The sequence below is a fragment of the Balaenoptera borealis genome, assembly GCF_965194805.1.
Source record: "Balaenoptera borealis genome assembly, chromosome: 8".
Taxonomy (NCBI): Eukaryota; Metazoa; Chordata; class Mammalia; order Artiodactyla; family Balaenopteridae; genus Balaenoptera; species Balaenoptera borealis.
The window spans coordinates 74,436,746-74,455,543 of record NC_138865.1 but is presented as its reverse complement, the minus strand read 5'-3'; the positions used below and the strand labels follow the sequence as shown (position 1 = coordinate 74,455,543).

The window sequence follows — 18,798 nt, the reverse complement described above, 5'->3', positions numbered from 1 at the left end:
TCCCAAAATACCTCCCCCGATTTTTTATCTCATTGTTTTTAAAGGTTTTCATTAAAACACTTTTAATTTCCTGAAATTGTCTTATTTTTATTTGTTTTTTGTTGGCTTCCTTGCAAAATGTAAACAGAGATCTTGTCTGTCTTGTTTTAATATGTGTCTATCCCTAGCACAAGGAGTGGAGTTTGGCTCAAGTACTCAATAAATGTCTGTTGAATGAATGAATGAACGGTGAAAATTTAGCATAGATTTTTGGTTAGTCCATCTGCTTATAAGCTAAACTGACTCTCCCAACTTTGAACACAAATTCTGTGTACCTTACTTCCTAGATAACTGGAAAAAGAACACACCTGGTACACAGGTAGAGGTATTCTGAATTCAGTTTAAAATTAAGGTGATTTGATAAAGCCTTCATTCGTAGCTGGAATTGTGACTCTTACTTGATGATAAAACCATGTTTCTGGAAAATATTAATTGTGTTACAATAAATTGACATCTCTGATATGTAGCAAGTCTAGTTTTTTAGACTATCCAGCGAAAATAAAGGTCTAAGGTAATGCTTTTCGAGTATGTCATTAGTACACTGGATGTAGTTCTGTAAGTCTATACCATTTTGAAGGGAATCTTGATTTTGAATTCTAGACTGTATCATTCTTTTCTTTGATAACCTTGGCACAATATTCTTTGGATAAAATAAAACTATTAATATTTGGGAAAGTTGAGTTTCTAAAAATGGGAACTTGGATAACAGGGAGTAATTAAAATACCTCATAACTCTTGGTCTTTGTCTGCTTATTCAGGATGGCAGTTCCTAGAAACCGCTGAAGCAAGTTCATAGAATAATATAAAAGAAAGCTCACTTCTTGATTGACATTGGCTTAGTACTTAATGTGAGATGGGGAAGTTTTCTTCAGTTAGAATATTTTGAAGGAGGGAGGTCAGTTGGGTTTCATCCCGTGCAAGTATCTTTTGACCTGCTGCTGATTAAAGTTTGTTAGCTTGCAGAGTAGCAATAGACTTAAGAATCTTTAAATGTGAAGAAGACTTACATACCATTTAGTTCAATCACTTTATTTTACATCAAGGAAACTGGGGCCCAAATAGGAGAAGTAAATCTGGAACTCTGTCTTCCCTCAGTAATTGCAGTGTAGCTACATGCTCTGCCTTTCTAGCAAATGTAGTGAAAGGTTTGCTCTTGTATCTTCTGGTGTTTTTTCGAGAAGAAGTGTTTTGCTTTGTACTTATAAAGGCTAAAAATACATGTTTTAAGTATATTAACAATTATATATGTATAATATAAATGCAAAATATCACTGGATAAGAGACCTAAGGCATAAGCAATCATTTGAAGTGCCAATTTGAAGCTAAAGTTTTTCTGTGGATCTATCTAAAATAGAATAACATTTACTTGGAGAATTCAAGGAAAATAAGCTTCAAAGTTTTTTTTGTTTTTGTTTTTGTTGTTTAAGACTTGAACTTTGCCATTGCAGCTTCCCTCAGGTTCACTCTCACAGTGCCAAACTAAATTTACTCCTGGTGTTTTTAACATTGGCCTTACAGAAAAATGGCTACATAAACCTCAAATTGTGAAACATTAAAGGAATGTGAAAGAAAATATTCTATTTGACTATGTGCAAGTAAATCAGGTTGCTAAATTACAAGAAAAAATGAAGGTGCTCATTATACTTGTTGGGTCCCATTTTAGGGGTATAGAATTCCAACTCCTATGGGAATGTAGTGAAAAAGCACAGACTTCAGTCAGGTCTAACAGGGTACAAGTCTCACTACTGCTTATGAGCCAGGGCTCTAGGGCAAGTGACAGAATATCCCTGACCCTCCTTTGGCTTAGCTGCAAAATTACCCTGAGATAAAAGTACAGTGAAGTGAACTAAACAGGGAAGGGTGTGTCCCAAGGCACCAATGTTAAGGGAGTACAAACCTTTTAAAAATTGAAATTTTAATGATGTCATTTAAAGTAACGTAACATTTGCATATTGACAGCATATGCACTGAGCTTAGTACCTAATTAGCAAGAAAGAGTAATTAAAACAGGAAGCTACCATGTGACAAGTATTGTTACTGATACCTACACCTGAGGCGCATTACCAAGATGATCTGATGGTTCTACTTTCTGTGGGCTCAGTATTGCCAGTGACTGCCCTGATAATGCCAACTTCACAAGGGCGTTATAAAGATTCCATGAGGTAACATGCTGCTATGACTGTATAAATGGTAGTCATTGGCCATTGTGACAGGAGCTCTTTCTCAGGTTTCTAAGTTTGGTATTATGTTGACTTTCTTATCAACCTGATATCTCTTTTAGTAGACTTTCTGCAGGGTAAGGTCATTGCACTGTTTTATTCTTTGAGTCTACCAAGTAAGTGCCTGATGTGGAATAGGTCCTCTTTGAAGAGTTCAAATGAATGTATACAGTCATCTAAAAGTTACTTAACTGGGGATCTTGTTATCATTTTGAGAGCTCTAATCTCTGTCCTAATAGGACAGATGAGCTAATAAAGGAGAGTTGAGTACCAATTCTACTCCCCAGATGGCCTCAACCTTCTTGGGCAGCAGTAAGGCCAGGAAGAGTCAGTGGTGATCACTCCATTGTGAGGACAGACTATATCTAATTCTGCTGGCTCTCCCCTCTGTATTTCCATTCATCTGAAATATAATGGGTTGGAATTCATAAAATAAAATTCTCACTTGTTTATATTACTTTCATTGGACATTAATGATCCAGTTAAATGGAAAATAGAACTTTTTTGAGCGGGGGTATGTTAAAGCTGTATTTGCTCTCCCATTTAAGTATTTCCTTGAGATTGAAACCTTTTAATAATGATTTACTCATATAAGTACAATACTATTATAAAGAAATTTGTTAGGTCATTAAGTTCTGAGGAGCAAGGTACAAGGCAGTCAACATCCAGCCCCTTTTTTGAGAATACGTAACATATACCCTCTAAAGTGACTTGGTTTTTTAGCCTTGGCCTTGACTTGAGAAATAAATCTCCAAGTTACTATGCAGTAAACTTCAGAATTATTTCTCTTATAGTTTATAGCAGAGCAAGTTGAAGGTGATAAAATTTTTATCAACAAGGAGTTCACAGTTTTATATGTGATTAAGAACATGTACTTCTGGTTATTTATAATATGTGTCCAGATTTTAAAAACCCACATTACCATAAAATCAGCTATGACATATAAATTGACTGGAAAAACAAGCCATGGTTCTTATACCTCTTTTGAAAGGAAAGGCAGATATATCACAGAGTGGTTTTTATAATGTACATTTTTCAGTTGTTGATGGCAGATAGTTGAAGCAAAAACCTCAGAACGGTCACACGAGAGTTTAACGCATAATTTTGTAATAACGGAAGCATGGTTGTTTTCAACCTTTTTTTTCCCACTGGGAGCCCATTCCATATTAGTGTGTATAGAATTGCCTTATACTTTTTAAGGGATACTAAACTCCTTTTATTTGGATTTATATAATGTAGTCAACCATTCTCCTATGGATGGAAATTATGCTGTTTCCAAACTTTTGCTGCTATAAACAATGATGCAAAGAATGTCTGTGTCCATGTCATTGAGCTTTTGGGTGAATACTCTGCAGAATAAATACCTAGCAGTAAAATTGCACATTTTATTGCATTTTTTATTTTTGATAAAGATAGCCAAATTGTCTTTCATAGAAGTTGTATTAATTTACACTCTCATCAGGGGTTTGAGAAGATACATAATTCTTCACATCAAGCTTTTAGATCTTTACCAATCCTGATAGGTAAAAAATGGTATCTGAACACGTTTAATTTACACAGCTCTTGTTACAAATAAGAGCATTTGAAGTTATTTATATTTCATTTTCTATGAACGCTCTGTGTATTTTACGTTCTGTTTTTAAATCTTAGATTGTTCTTTTCTGATTTGTTGAAACTCTTTCCATATTGGAAAACCTATGCCTTTGTGATAGGATTTGCAAATATTATTTTTCCTCATTTGTCATTTATCTTGAAGCAGTTTAGTACATGTTTTGTCCTGAAGAAAATTTAGATTCTTTTTTACCTATTCAATTTATGAATCTTTAATTTGATGACTTCTCATTGCAAATTCTCCCCCCCCCAACACACACACACACACACACACACACACACACACTCTCTCTCTCTCTTATTTGTTTGTAGGGTTTTATCTGGAATTTATTTTGTTATGAGATAGATATCCAACCTTAGTTTTTCCCAGATGATTTCCCAGTTGTCTCAGTTTTTAATCTAGTTCTCCTACATGTCACTTACATCATAAACTGAAGTCCCACATTTATTTGGTTTTATGTATAGACTCTGTTCTGTTCCATCTTTCTTTCTTTCTTTCACCACAATATTTTAGTAGCAGTAGATTTATAATAAAACTAGTTTTCATTCCACCCCCTCTTCTTCATTAGAATTCGTTTCTAAAAATTTCCTTTTTGTACACATTTATTTTCCACATGAATTAAATAAACAGATTGGTATAGGTCTAAAAAATATGTTACAATTGTATTTAAGATTTGTGCATCTATTTTCTTAAGTGTTATTCATTTGTGATTTTAGTGGGAGGCTATTTCATTGGATTTTGGCATCCATGTTATACTAAATTCATATAAATAGTTTAAAAGATTTTCTTCTTTTTTAATGCTTTGGAACTGTTTCAATAGTATTGGAGGTATCTGTACTTTCAAATTTGATATGGTATCAGAGCTGTTTACTCTTTATAGACTTTTTTCTCCTGGGAAAATCTGAGACTTGTGCTTAAAGGTATAAGAGGGGGTAGAGGAATCACTCCTCTAGTGTTTCCTCGATTTTATTTTCACCAATTAGGATATTTATATATTCTGCTTATTTAGGTCAGTGGTTTTATAAAGCCTTTATTTTTTTAGAGCACTTTTAAGTTTACAATAAAATCGAGAGGATGGTATAGAAACCCTCTGCTCTCATACACCCATAGCCTCACCTGTTAACAAGATCATTCACCAGAATGGTACATTTTTTCACCAAGGATGAAGCTACATTGATACAACATCATCATAGTTCACCTTAGGGTTCTTGGTGCTGTACCTTTCAGTGGGTTGGTGCTGTACCTTTCAGTGGGTTTGGGCAAATGTATAATGACATGTATTCATCATTATAATATTACACAGAGTATTTTCACTGCCCTAAAATCCTCTGGGCTCTGCCTATTCATCTCTCACCCACTCTAGCTCCGTTTTTGTAAAATTATATTTTCCTAGTTAACCATACATTTTATACAGATTTTCAAATTCATTTTCAAATTGCTGAAAATAATAGCAGTCTCTTCTTTCTTCTAATTTCCTCTGTTGGGATTACTTCCCCTTTCACTGTGTGCATGTATGTATGTATGTGTGTGTCTCCATCTCCCACTTTTCCTTGCTTGTGTTTATTGTTTATTCAACTGTATTTTTAAAAAAGACTCTTTTGTATTTTACAACATTTCTTTTTTTTTTAAATTGTATTTATGAGCAAATATCATGGCCTTCCTTTTTTTTTTTTTTAATTTATTAATTTATTTATTTTGGCTGTGCTGGGTCCTCATCTCCGTGCGAGGGCCCTCTCCAGTTGCGGCAGGCGGGGGCCTCTCACTATCGCGGCCTCTCCCGTCGCGGAGCACAGGCTCCAGACGCGCAGGCCCAGCAATTGTGGCTCACGGGCCCAGCCGCTCCGCAGCATGCGGGATCCTCCCAGACCAGGGCTCAAACCCGTGTCCCCTGCATTGGCAGGCAGACTCTCAACCACTGCGCCACCAGGGAAGCCCCTACAACATTTTTGTATTCTAATTATTTGGTTTTCATTTCTCTTTACTGTGTTTTTTTTTCTTTTTTGTATTGCTTAGTTTCATTTTCCTCTTCTTTTTGAAAATTCTTGTGTAATACGTGGATAATTATTAATCAGTGATTTTCTTTTTCATTATTACATAAATATTTTAAGACTAAATTTTCTCTTAAACCTGACTTTAGCTATTTCTTGCCATTTTTAAGATAAATTTCATTATCTGTGTTTGCTAAGTATTCTGTAAATTTTAATTTATTTCCTCTTTAACTCACATGTATCTGTACTAATTATATTTTGGGGAGATTTATTTAGGTTTTTTAAATGGCCTAATACTTGGTTTATTTTTTTGTGGCTATTCTATTATTACTTCAAAAGAAGTTATTTTGTTTGTTTAAAGATTATAGAAATTTATATCAGTTACCTTGTTAATTTTGTCCCTTAGGTATAAGAAGACCTTGTTTATTTCTGTTCTACTTGCTCTTTTGTGAGTGGGGGAAAGAGGAATTCAAATTCCCTATCACTGATGTTTTTCCATCTATATCTCTTTGTTTCCACTAGTCTTTGCTTTATGAATTTTAATGTTATTTGATTCACAGATATCATAGCTGTAAACCTTCGTTGGTTGAAATCATTATCACCATCATTGAATGCTTTCTTTGTTTTTATTTAATGTTTATGGCCCTGAATTTAATCTGTTTGGTATTAGTTCATAAACCCTTAAACCTCTTTTGTTTACATTTCTTCGAATACCTTTGCTCACCCTTTCATTTTCAACCATCCGTAATCACCTTGTTTTAAGTGTATCTCTTGTGTACCACATATAGCTGTTTTGCTTTCAAGAATATCTGTCTTTCAATAGACAAGGAAATTCTTTTTGCAATTATATATAAGACCAATTTGTGTGGCCTAATTCTGTCATTATATTTAGTGCTATATGTGCTCCTTCTATTTCTTTAGACAATTTATAGGCCCTCCTCTCTATGTGGTCTTTAAATTAGTATACTTTCACTTTGTCTCATTTGCCTTCCCTCCTGTCTTTCCCTTCACAATTTTGGGTGATTACATTTTTTTTTTTAACATCTTTATTGGAGTATAATTGCTTTACAATGGTGTGTTAGTTTCTGCTTTATAACAAAGTGAATCAGTTATACATATACATGTGTTCCCATATCTCTTCCCTCTTGCATCTCCCTCCCTCCCACCCTCGCTATCCCACCCCTCTAGGTGGTCACAAAACACTGAGCTGATCTCCCTGTGCTATGCGGTTGCTTCCCACTAGCTAGCTATTTTACGTTTGGTAGTGTATATATGTCCATGCCACTCTCTCACCCTGTCACATCTTACCCCTCCCCCTCCCCATATCCTCAAGTCCATTCTCTAGTAGGTCTGTTTCTTTATTCCCATCTTGCCACTAGGTTCTTCATGACCTTTTTTTTTTTTTTTCCTTAGATTCCATATATATGTGTTAGCATACTGTATTTGTTTTTCTCTTTCTGACTTACTTCACTCTGTATGACAGACTCTAACTCCATCCACCTCACTACGAATAACTCTATTTTGTTTCTTTTTATGGCTGAGTAATATTCCATTGTATATATGTGCCACATCTTCTTTATCCATTCATCCGATGATGGACACTTAGGTTGCTTCCATGTCCTGGCTATTGTAAATAGAGCTGCTGTGAACATTTTGGTACGTGACTCTTTTTGAATTATGGTTTTCTCAGGGTATATGCCCAGTAGTGGGATTGCTGGGTCGTATGATAGTTCTATTTTTAGTTTTTTAAGGAACCTCCATACTGTTCTCCATAGTGGCTGTATCCATTTACATTCCCACCAACAGTGCAGGACTGTTCCCTTTTCTCCACACCCTCTCCAGCATTTATTGTTTCTAGATTTTTTGGTGATGGCCATTCTGACCGGTGTGAGATGATATCTCATTGTAGTTTTGATTTGCATTTCTCTAATGATTAATGATGTTGAGCATTCTTTCATGTGTCTGTTGGCAATCTGTATATCTTCTTTGGAGAAATGTCTATTTAGGTCTTCTGCCCATTTTTGGATTGGGCTGTTTGTTTTTTTTGTTATTGAGCTGCATGAGCTGCTTGTAAATCTTGGAGATTAATCCTTTGTCAGTTGCTTCATTTGCAAATATTTTCTCCCATTCTGAGGGTTGTCTTTTGGTATTGTTTATGGTTTCCTTTGCTGTGCAAGAGCTTTTAAGTTTCATTAGGTCCCATTTGTTTATTTGTGTTTTTATTTCCCTTTCTCTAGGAGTTGGGTCAAAAAGGATCTTGCTGTGATTTATGTCATAGAGTGTTCTGCCTATGTTTTCCTCTAAGAGTTTGATAGTGTCTGGCCTTACATATAGGTCTTTAATCCATTTTGAGTTTATTTTTGTGTATGGTGTTAGGGAGTGTTCAAATTTCATACTTTTACATGTACCTGTCCAGTTTTCCCAGCACCACTTATTGAAGAGGCTGTCTATTCTCCACTGTATATGCTTGCCTCCTTTATCAAAGATAAGGTGACCATATGTGCGTGGGTTTATCTCTGGGCTTGCTATCCTGTTCCATTGATCTATATTTCTGTTTTTGTGCCAGTACCAAACTGTCTTGATTACTGTAGCTTTGTAATATAGTCTGAAGTCAGGGAGCCTGATTCCTCCAGCTCCATTTTTCATTCTCAAGATTGCTTTGGCTATTCGGGGTCTTTTGTGTTTCCATACAAATTGTGAAATTTTTTGTTCTAGTTCTGTGAAAAATGCCAGTGGTAGTTTGATAGGGATTGCATTGAATCTGTAGATTGCTTTGGGTAGTAGAGTCATTTTCACAATGTTGATTCTTCCAATCCAGGAACATGGTATATCTCTCCATCTATTTGTATCATCTTTAATTTGTTTCATCAGTGTCTTGTAATTTTCTGCATACAGGTCTTTTGTCTCCTTAGGTAGGTTTATTCCTAGATATTTTATTCTTTTTGTTGCAGTGGTAAACGGGAGTGTTTTCTTAATTTCACTTTCAGATTTTTCATCATTAGTGTATAGGAATGCAAGAGATTTCTGTGCATTAATTTTGTATCCTGCTACTTTACCAAATTCATTGATCAGCTCTAGTAGTTTTCTGGTAGCATCTTTAGGATTCTCTATGTATAGTATCATGTCATCTGCAAATAGTGACAGCTTTACTTCTTCTTTTCCGATTTGGATTCCTTTTATTTCTTTGTCTTCTCTGATTGCTGTGGCTAACACTTCCAACTATGTTGAATAATAGTGGTGAGAGTGGGCAACCTTGTCTTGCTCCTGATCTTAGTGGAATTGGTTTCAGTTTTTCACCATTGAGGACAATGTTGGCTGTGGGTTTGTCATATATGGCCTTTATTATGTTGAGGAAAGTTCCCTCTATGCCTACTTTCTGGAGGGTTTTTATCATAAATGGGTGTTGAATTTTGTCCGAAGCTTTCTCTGCATCTATTGAGATGATCATATGGTTTTTCTCCTTCAATCTGTTAATATGGTGTATCACATTGTTTGATTTGCGTATATTGAAGAATCCTTGCATTCGTGGGATAAACCCCACTTGATCATGGTGTATGATCCTTTTAATGTGCTGTTAGATTCTGTTTGCCAGTATTTTGTTGAGAATTTTTGCATTTATGTTCATCAGTGATATTGGCCTGTAGTTTTCTTTGTGACATCTTTGTCTGGTTTTGGTATCAGGGTGATGGTGGCCTCGTAGAATGAGTTGGGGAGTGTTCCTCCCTCTGCAATATTTTGGAAGAGTTTGAGAAGGATAGGTGTTAGCTCTTCTCTAAGTGTTTGATAGAATTCGCTTGTGAAGTCATTTGGTCCTAGGCTTTTGTTTGCTGGAAGATTTTTAATCACAGTTTCAATTTCAGTGCTTGTGATTGGTCTGTTCATATTTTCTATTTCTTCCTGGTTCAGTCTTAGCACATTGTGCATTTCTAAGAATTTGTCCATTTCTTCCAGGTTTCCATTTTATTGGCATGGAGTTGCTTGTAGTAATCTCTCATGATCGTTTGTATTTCTGCAGTGTCAGTTGTTAGGTGATTACATTTTTGCTAGTCCTGAAATTTAAATTATATCTTCAAATATCCTCTCTTTCTGTTATTTGATTTATCAGCTGTATATGATGCATTTTGAATCTCCAGCTCTAAAAAGAGAGAATATCAGCATACATCCACTACAGTCTCCTTCTTTCTCATTTAAGTTTTGGTAGTTATATTATTTTTACATTTCATATTTCTATTACCATAATGGCCCCAGGGTTGCATTTTTTCTTTATCCTAGAATTAAATGACTTCAGTAGCCTTTGCATTTGCTGTTCTTACTCCATTTTCCTCTTCTTCAGCTGCAATTTAGCTTCTGACTTTCAAGAAATTTCAAACTCCTTCAAGAAAGCTTTCTGGGAACAGTGATCTCTGAGTTCTTATATGTTCAAAAGTGTTTTTCTTTGGCCTTTATACTCAAATGATTGCTTATCCATTCATCCGATGATGGACACTTAGGTTGCTTCCATGCCCTGGCTATTGTAAATAGAGCTGAAGTGAACATTTTGGTACATGACTCTTTTTGAATTATGGTTTTCTCAGGGTATATACCCAGTAGTGGGATTGCTGGGTCGTATGGTAGATGTGGCACATATATACAATGGAATATTACTCAGCCATAAAAAGAAATGAAATGGAGTTATTTGTAGTGAGGTGGATGGAGTTAGAGTCTGTCATACAGAGTGAAGTAAGTCAGAAAGAGAAAAACAAGTACAGTATGCTAACACGTGTATATGGAATCTAAGGGGGGAAAAAAAAGTCATGAAGAACCTAGTGGTAAGACGGGAATAAAGACACAGACCTACTAGAGAATGGACTTGAGGGTATGGGGAGGGGGAAGGGTAAGCTGTGACAAAGTGAGAGAGTGGCATGGACGTATATACAGTACCAAACGTAAAATAGATAGCTACTGGGAAGCAGCCGCATAACACAGGGAGATCAGCTCGGTGCTTTGTGATCACCTAGAGGGGTGGGAGAGGGAGGGTGGGGGGGGAGGGAGATGCAAGAGGGAAGAGATATGGGAACATATGTATATGTATAACTGATTCACTTTGTTATAAAGCAGAAACTAACACACCATTGTAAAGCAATTATACTCCAATAAAGATGTTAAAAAAAAAAATGATTGCTTAGTTGGGAGTAAAATTCTTGGTTCATGCTTTTCCTAAGATCTTCCCAGGCATCACTCTACTATGTGCTAGTTATATATTCTGCTCCGGAGAATCGTGTGAACAGTTGACAGAAGAACAAGAGAGGAGATTTTTAAAAATCATAAAAATCTAAAATAAATCCCCTCCATAGCAAAGCATTTCAAAACAACATCCAGTACACCTCAGTTGTATCTAAAAACATTATTGTAGCATGTCATGTGATAATGATATACATTACCATGTCCCAGGGTGTTAAGAAAAATGTAAATTACTTTCAATGTTATTTATAAAAATTCAGGCAAATGTAAATTTGTTTATAAATATCCCTCTACTGATTAATTATATTAATTAGTATTAATTATATTAGTCTAATATTTTAAACATCTGGTAATTTTAGCAGATTAAAAAGTTTAGTTCTGTGAAATTACTTATATCCTAAGGACTCAAGAAAAATATGGTACTTCTGCCTATAACAGTTTTTCTCAAATGGGAGTACAAATGGCATATTTACTTGAGAAGATTTTAAAACATTAGACAATCCCACCACTCCCTGTCATTTCTGTTTGAGAATCGGTAATTTAGTACCAAATGAAATATGGTAGGGAGAAGCAGAAGGGAACATTGTTAGACTAAATTTTTTAAGGCAAGCTTCTTGATGAGGTGACTCTGGACTTGTATAGATTTTTGTCAAGGTAGAGGGAAGGGGAGCATATTTGTAGATCCCTGGAAAATGAAATGCTGGTCAGAAAGTGCCACATAATTAGTACCGCTTGTAAGGGCCCTGTTTATAGTGTTGCCACTTTTTCCAGCTGGTCTAAGATATGAGTCGTGTACCTACCTTTTGTCCAGAGGCAGCATTTTCTATCTCTGAGAACTTGAATCAGCAGGATTGGCAGCAAACGAAGTTATTTTTTCAGTCAATTATGTGATTAGAGCACTTGAAACAGGCTAAATTCCAAAATGCTGTCTTAACCTGATTTCCATTCAGATTGGAGGTTGGTTGAAAAGAATCACTGAGTGATTCTCAATTCAGATCTCTTGAGGGTTTCTGTCAAGTATGGGCCTAGGACTTCAGAGAAGCTCTGGGAAAAAGTTCCATTATGAGGAAAAACAGTTGAATTTGCTTTCCATTAACCAGCCAGCACTATTTTTATTGTTCTGGGTGTGTGTGGGGAGGTCAGGGGGAGTATTTAATGACAGGTGTGTATTTTGTTTTAAAGAAAAATAGTTATCTAAACTGTGGTACAGTTATATTTTAGTAGTTCCTGTATGGAATTTCTGTTCTAAAGGTTCCAAGGTCTATTTTTAACACATGAAGATTTTAAAGCAGGAGCAAATTAACCCATGCCTTTCAATACACTGTGAATCTTTACAGTAATTTCTAGGCTTTTCTGTTTCCTAAGGTACAGCTAAAGGTATGTTACATATTTTAATTCTTTATTTTATTCAACAAACATTTGTTGAGCATTGTGAATTGGAGAAACACAGATATATAAAATACCTCCCATACCTTCCAAGAATCCATGGAAGCAGTTGTCTACAGAGACCAAATTCATGGGAACTTTGGGAAGTACATGGAACTAAGTGGGGGCTCTGTGGCGTGTTTGGCATTTCCTGGCCTTAGGGATTCTTAAGCATCCAACATCCTTTACCCAAAGTCTGTGGCCTCCCTGTGACCATCATTAATAAGTCAGGCCTGTGGCATGTCCTTCTTGCTGCACCTTTACTTTCTAATCAGTTCTCACTCAATACAAGAAAATTTTTAAATTCTCATTTATTCTAGGTGTAGTTTATGAAATGTTTATAAACTTATGATTTGTAGACAGAGATTAGAGACAAATTGCATCTCTGAGCCTCATTAACTATGTGACATTAGGCTCTTAATCTGATCTGTAAAATGGGAATGATGTGAAGGGTCCTTATGAAGATTAAATGAGGTAACATAGGTAAAGGACTTAGCAAAGAGCCTGACATATAGTAATTTGTCAATAATTATGTGTATGTGATATATATTCCTCTCACGATTATTGTTTTCAATAAACTATGAACTCCTTAAAGGCATGAAATAAGTCTACTCAGTTTTTCTATCTGAGAATTAGGAACAGTGTGTTGCATGAGACAGTAATGAAACAAATGTTCATTATGAAGGAATATTAATAAATTATGCAAGGCTTCCAGCTGCTGAGATCTTCAAGAGAAAGCATGTTCTTTCAAGGTTCCAAGGACATGGGTGATGCCTCGTTTCCTATAATCAGCAGTGTCCTCTAGGATATATATAAGTCAGGTGCTGAGTTTGAAAGACCTGGGGTTGGTTGTTACTGTATCATTGTGTAGATTGTAAAAGAGAAAAGAAAAAAAATCCATAGAATTATAAAAGAAAAAAAGAAAACTCATCCATAGATGAATGATGATACATCCACCTCAGTGGAACTATTTAGCATTTAAAAACAGATGGATCAATATATCCTGACACTTTAAGGAGCACTACAAGGTATTGATAAGCAAGTGGAACATGATGCAAACACATACAACCATACATAAAAGGATTCAGTTATTTTAAACTATATATAAACTACTTCTGTGTCTATTCATTTACCCACATATCCACTCATCAATCTGTTATTTTTATACCTACATCTGTAGAAGAGGCTATGTATCTACCTATTCATTCATCCATCTATCCATTTACCCTCTCTCCATCTTCTCTTTGTAAACATGAAGAAAAAGGAGTTCTGAGGATACAAACTAAACTGATAAAAATGGATATGGTGGCTGTTGGAGTGGGCAAGGGAAACTTTTGCTCTATCTGCAACATTGTAATGTCTTATAAGGAGAATCCTTTAATGAATTTCTTGTTTTTAAGCTCTGTTGAGTATTAAATAGGAAATCATGGAGTTATCTCCTTGTTGAAAATATTGTATCCTATGTCAGAAGATGTTTTGCCTGTGTTCTCTTCTAGGAGTTTTATGGTGTCATGTCTTATATTTAAGTCTTAAAGCCATTTTGAGTTTATTATTGTGTATGGTGTGAGGGTATGTTCTAACTTCATTGATTTACATACAGCTGTCCAAATTTCCTAACGCCACTTGCTGAAGAGACTGCCTTTTCCCCATTGTATATTTTTGCCTCCTTTGTCGAAAGTTAATTGACCATAGGTGTATAGGTTTATTTCTGGGGTCTCTATTCTGTTCCATTGATCAATATGTCTGGTTTTGTGCCAGTATCATGCTGTTTTGATTACTGTAGCTTTATAGTATTGTCTGAAGTCTGGGAGGGTTATGCGTCTTGATTTGTTCTTTTTCCTCATGATTGCTTTGGCAATTCTGGGTCTTCTATGGTTCCATATAAATTTTAGGATTATTTGTTTTAGTTCTGTGAAAAATGTCATGGGTAATTTTTTTTAAATTAGTTAATTTACTTATTTTTGGCTGCATTGGGTCTTCGTTGCTGTACGCAGGCTTTCTCCAGTTGTGGCGAGTGGGGGCCACTCTTTGTTGCGGTGCACGGGCCTCTTATTGTGGTGGCTTTCTCTTGTTGCAGAGTACAGGCTCTAGGCGTGTGGGCTTCAGCAGTTGTGGCTTGGGGGCTCCAGAGGGCAGGCTCAGTAGTTGTGGCGCACGGGCTTAGTTGCTCTGTGACATGTGGGATCTTCCCGGACCAGGGCTCGACTCTGTGTCTCCTGCGCTGGCAGGCAGATTCCCAACCACTGCCCCACCAGGGAATTCCTGTCATGGGTAATTTGATAGGGATCACATTAAATCTGTAGATTGCTTTGGATAGTATGGCCATTCTAACAATATTAATTCTTCCTCTGTTAGAAAATTTTAATCTGAAATTTAAATTCCATATTTTTAAAATTAATTAATTTAATTCTGGCTGCATTGAATCTTTATTGTTGTACGCAGGCTTTCTCTAGTTGTGGCGAGCAGGGGCTACACTTTGTTGTGGTGCGAGGGCTTCTCATTGCGGTGGCTTCTCGTTGCGGAGCACGGGCTCCAGGTGCTTAGGCTTCAGTAGTTGTGGCACGTGGGCTCAGCAGTTGTGGCTCCCAGGCTCTAGAGTGCAGGCTCAGTAGTTGTGGCACACGGCCTTAGTTGCTCCACGCCATGTGGTATCTACCCGGAACAGGGCTCGAACCCGTGTCCCCTGCATTGGCAGGCGGATTCTCTACCAGTGTGCCACCAGGGAAGCCCTAAGTTCCATATTTTAAGCCATGTTTCTTTCAATGCTTTTTCTGGTATATTACTCATAATAATATATTAACAGTAGTATACTTTTCTTTTTTGATTACACAAAACTAAAATTAGGATTTTACATGAAAAAATAGACTTTGGAATGCTCGTTCTTTCCATTCTTCATATTATGTCTATTTTCTTTTCCCAGAAATGCAGCTTTTTCCTGCAGGGCACCTCCAGGCTTCACAGCAGTTTACTAGGGCTCTCAAAGTTGGCTGAGAAAACACAAAATCATGACGTGGTATTTAGTGCTTTCTTACTTATAGAGTATTCCAGAATCCATTCTCAAAGTCCCATATCTAAAGGAACCTACATCTCTTACTAGAAAAAGGAAAGAGTAGCAGAAGTCCTTGCCTGAATGCCCACATTCAGTCATTTTTCTATTGTTATTCTCCTCTGGAGTGTATCACCTCTAGGGAAGTTGCCCTATCAGATTTCCAAATGGAGTTCCATCTGGTATCTAAGATAGCATTTACATTTTCTCATATTTTCATATCCTTTTTGACTTCACAGTAGTCTGAAGGATATGTGACCCTTGACTCTTTGGTCTTCATTATAATTATGATATTAAACAGCTTTTCTAGTTTCTCATGAAGAATGATAATCAAAACTTTTCATAATTTTGATTTGCTGTAAAGTTTTTTTGCTGGACTATTAGCTAATGGATGTTTATGGAAACATAATTTTATCTTATTACAATGTGTTTTAAATAATTTACATATTCCTGGTAACATAGCTATTTGAAAGTAAAAAACGTAAACGTGGGTTGTCATGGATACGTACATGAAGAAACTTACTTCATACATTTATTACAGAACTACCTGTTTATTTTTAGTATGTAATGTAGTGTAATCCAAAAAACTGCTGTTGTAATTGAGGTTCATTTTCGTTTTCACTAAGGTTATTTTATTAAGCATATTGCTCCTTGTTTTTCTTTCGATTTTTTTTTTTCTCTAAAGACATTATATTGCCAAAGGGCACAGTTTAAACTGTGTGTCAAAATGACTGATCAGCAGTCTAGGTTGACTTTTGCTGCCTTTCCTTTCTCCGGCTGATATGTCAAGTCAGGTCTATATATAACTCTCAGAATAATGCTTATATAATGTGTTAGACCAACTCACTAGGGAGCTCATAGAAATTTAATTGACCCAGAGGGGAAAAAAAAATAAAACCCTAGCTCGCCCTAAAAAAAGTCGGCAAATCTCCCCGTGCTTTGCCTTTTAAGGGTACAATAAAAAAACAAAAGGGTACAGTGTGCAAAAAACATATTGAAACAATTATATTTTTGGGGTTTTTTGTTTGTTTTGGCCATGCCATGTGGCATGCGGGATCTTAGTTCCCTGACCAGGATTCGAACCCATGCCCCCTGCATTGGGAATACAGAGTCTTAACCACTTGACCACCAGGGAAGTCCAAAAAACACATTGATACCTAAGAAAGTAGGGGAAAGAGAATGAATGGATGGGTAGGTGGAAACAGTATAGGTCAGGTTGCCCAGGAGCAAAGAGTTAGATAAAAAGAATTGGGAAAGGTTTTTTAGTTTGTTTGAGTAGACCAAGATTGGGTAAGACTAAAATTAAAATGATCAGATGAAACTTTGTTAAAGTAACTTGCTTGGATAAAACATACTGCTGCTAGGTACACGGAAGTTTAAAAATCATGAACCTTATGAAATTTAGAACTCTTACTCATTTTTGTACTTTTTTTCCCCACAGGGTTGGCCATAAAGTAAGGGATATTTTGGTGAAACATAACAGAGAAAATACACATTTTGTTTGATAACTGACAAATATGAAAAGAAGTTTAGAATATATATTTTTAAAAGCCAGCTCTATTAACTAATATAATAGCTAATGGGACAAGGTGCTACCAGTGGAAAAATACAAAACTGCTTTGAAGATTGTGTACTATTTATATAAAGTAACAGAATCTGACAGTGCGTGAAAAATGCATCTTCACATAGGCAGAAGAGACAACTTTAATATAAATTGCAAGGCAAGCTTCTTTTTTATAAATTATCAGTGAAAAATAAATCTGAGAATGTTACCTTTGTTAAAGTTAGTGTGCTCAGATTAACTTGGTTGGTGTTTTTTGATAATATGATTTTAATATTAAAATTTAAACATCTGATTTGATCTCAGGTTAAATTATACATATAAAATATATAGAAAAATGGAAAAGTCTTAAACAGCCCAGAGCCTTAAACATATTAGGTAGACATTCAATATATGCTTGTTGGAGCTGCTACTGCTGGATGAATTTTCCAGCGTGGCTCACCAAGTTTTTGGTGTTATGAATTTGATAACAACATTAAAATGTCAACATAAACTGTTCCACTGTTTCAATGTCTAAATAATTTGAGTTACAGCGAGGGATGGCTATTTGGCATAAACAACTGTAGTCATTTCTGCATGCTCTGTTTCCTCACAGAAATGCGATAAGAGACAGCTTGGTGAATGCTAAATTTTTACAAAAGAACCACAGGCTTACCCAATAGCATTGCTCAAATAGATGTAGGTAGACTACTAGGCTAGAGATAGAAAGAACTTAGAGTTTAGTGGAGATAGGCATGCAGTGCAATCATTCCTATAATGATGTATGTGGTACGACAGAGCTCGGGAGTCAAGGGAAGCTGTGCACAGATGATATAACATTTGAGCTAGTTCAGAGGATGATCACAAGTCTGCCAGGTAGATTGGGAGAGGAGCATGGGAAGGAGTGGTGTAGTAGATTCCACCTATGTCCTTTCAACCCATTTCAGTGCACTTTGCCTCAACATAAAATTCCTCACATCTGTATCTCTTTGCTTGATAATGCTGGCTTCTAGAGCCCTGCATGGCAGTCTGGAAGTGCTGGTGAATAGAACTCTCCCCTCTCAGTAGCCCCCAACCAATGACTGACAGGCGTTGGTGTACGAATGCCCTGGCTCCCTCAGCCTTTGGGTAGGATAACTCTGGGAAGCAGGTTCAACATCATACAAAGCATCCCAGAGAAATGAAGCTCCAGGTACTCACTGTGATAACTTAACATCCTCATTGTCTTTCCCCTAACTGGTTTCAATTCTTCCTTTCCTTCTTTGTTTCCTGGGATAACTACCAAACAAACTGCTAGGGCTCAAATTCTTGTTCCAGGGTTTGTTTTGGAGGGAGTTCAACCTCAGATATTTAAGACATTTCAGAACAAGTGGCCACCATGTCCAAAGGCATTTTAGAGATGCTCTGTCAAGAAATTTCCCGGCTTAAGCTCTTCTCTTGAGAAATAGGAAACTGGAGGTCTAGAGAGATTGATGCCTGGTCCAGTGTCACAAACACTAAAGAAAGAATCCTACCCTTTGGGCTCCAAATTTAGTGTTTTGACACTAGTCAACATTAAGTTTTTTTTAATATATATATAACAAAGGTAAAGCTTAAGATAGAAATCCTGCAGCGGTAACAAAACCCTTTCTGCTCAGTTTTGAAAACATTCAGATATTATATACTGGTGTTTTTGATGATATCCTTCACAGATATGGTCCTTGACTGTA

The 18,798-nt window shown here is 36.2% G+C and overlaps 1 protein-coding gene across 1 annotated transcript in view; it reads left to right on the top strand.

Annotated features, from left to right (window-relative positions):
* Positions 1-18,798, top strand: part of TRPM3 (transient receptor potential cation channel subfamily M member 3) — a gene marked incomplete at its 3' end in the record, with an annotated part of 933,308 nt that overhangs the window by 377,772 nt on the left and 536,738 nt on the right. The gene's annotated exons all lie outside the window — the stretch shown is intronic.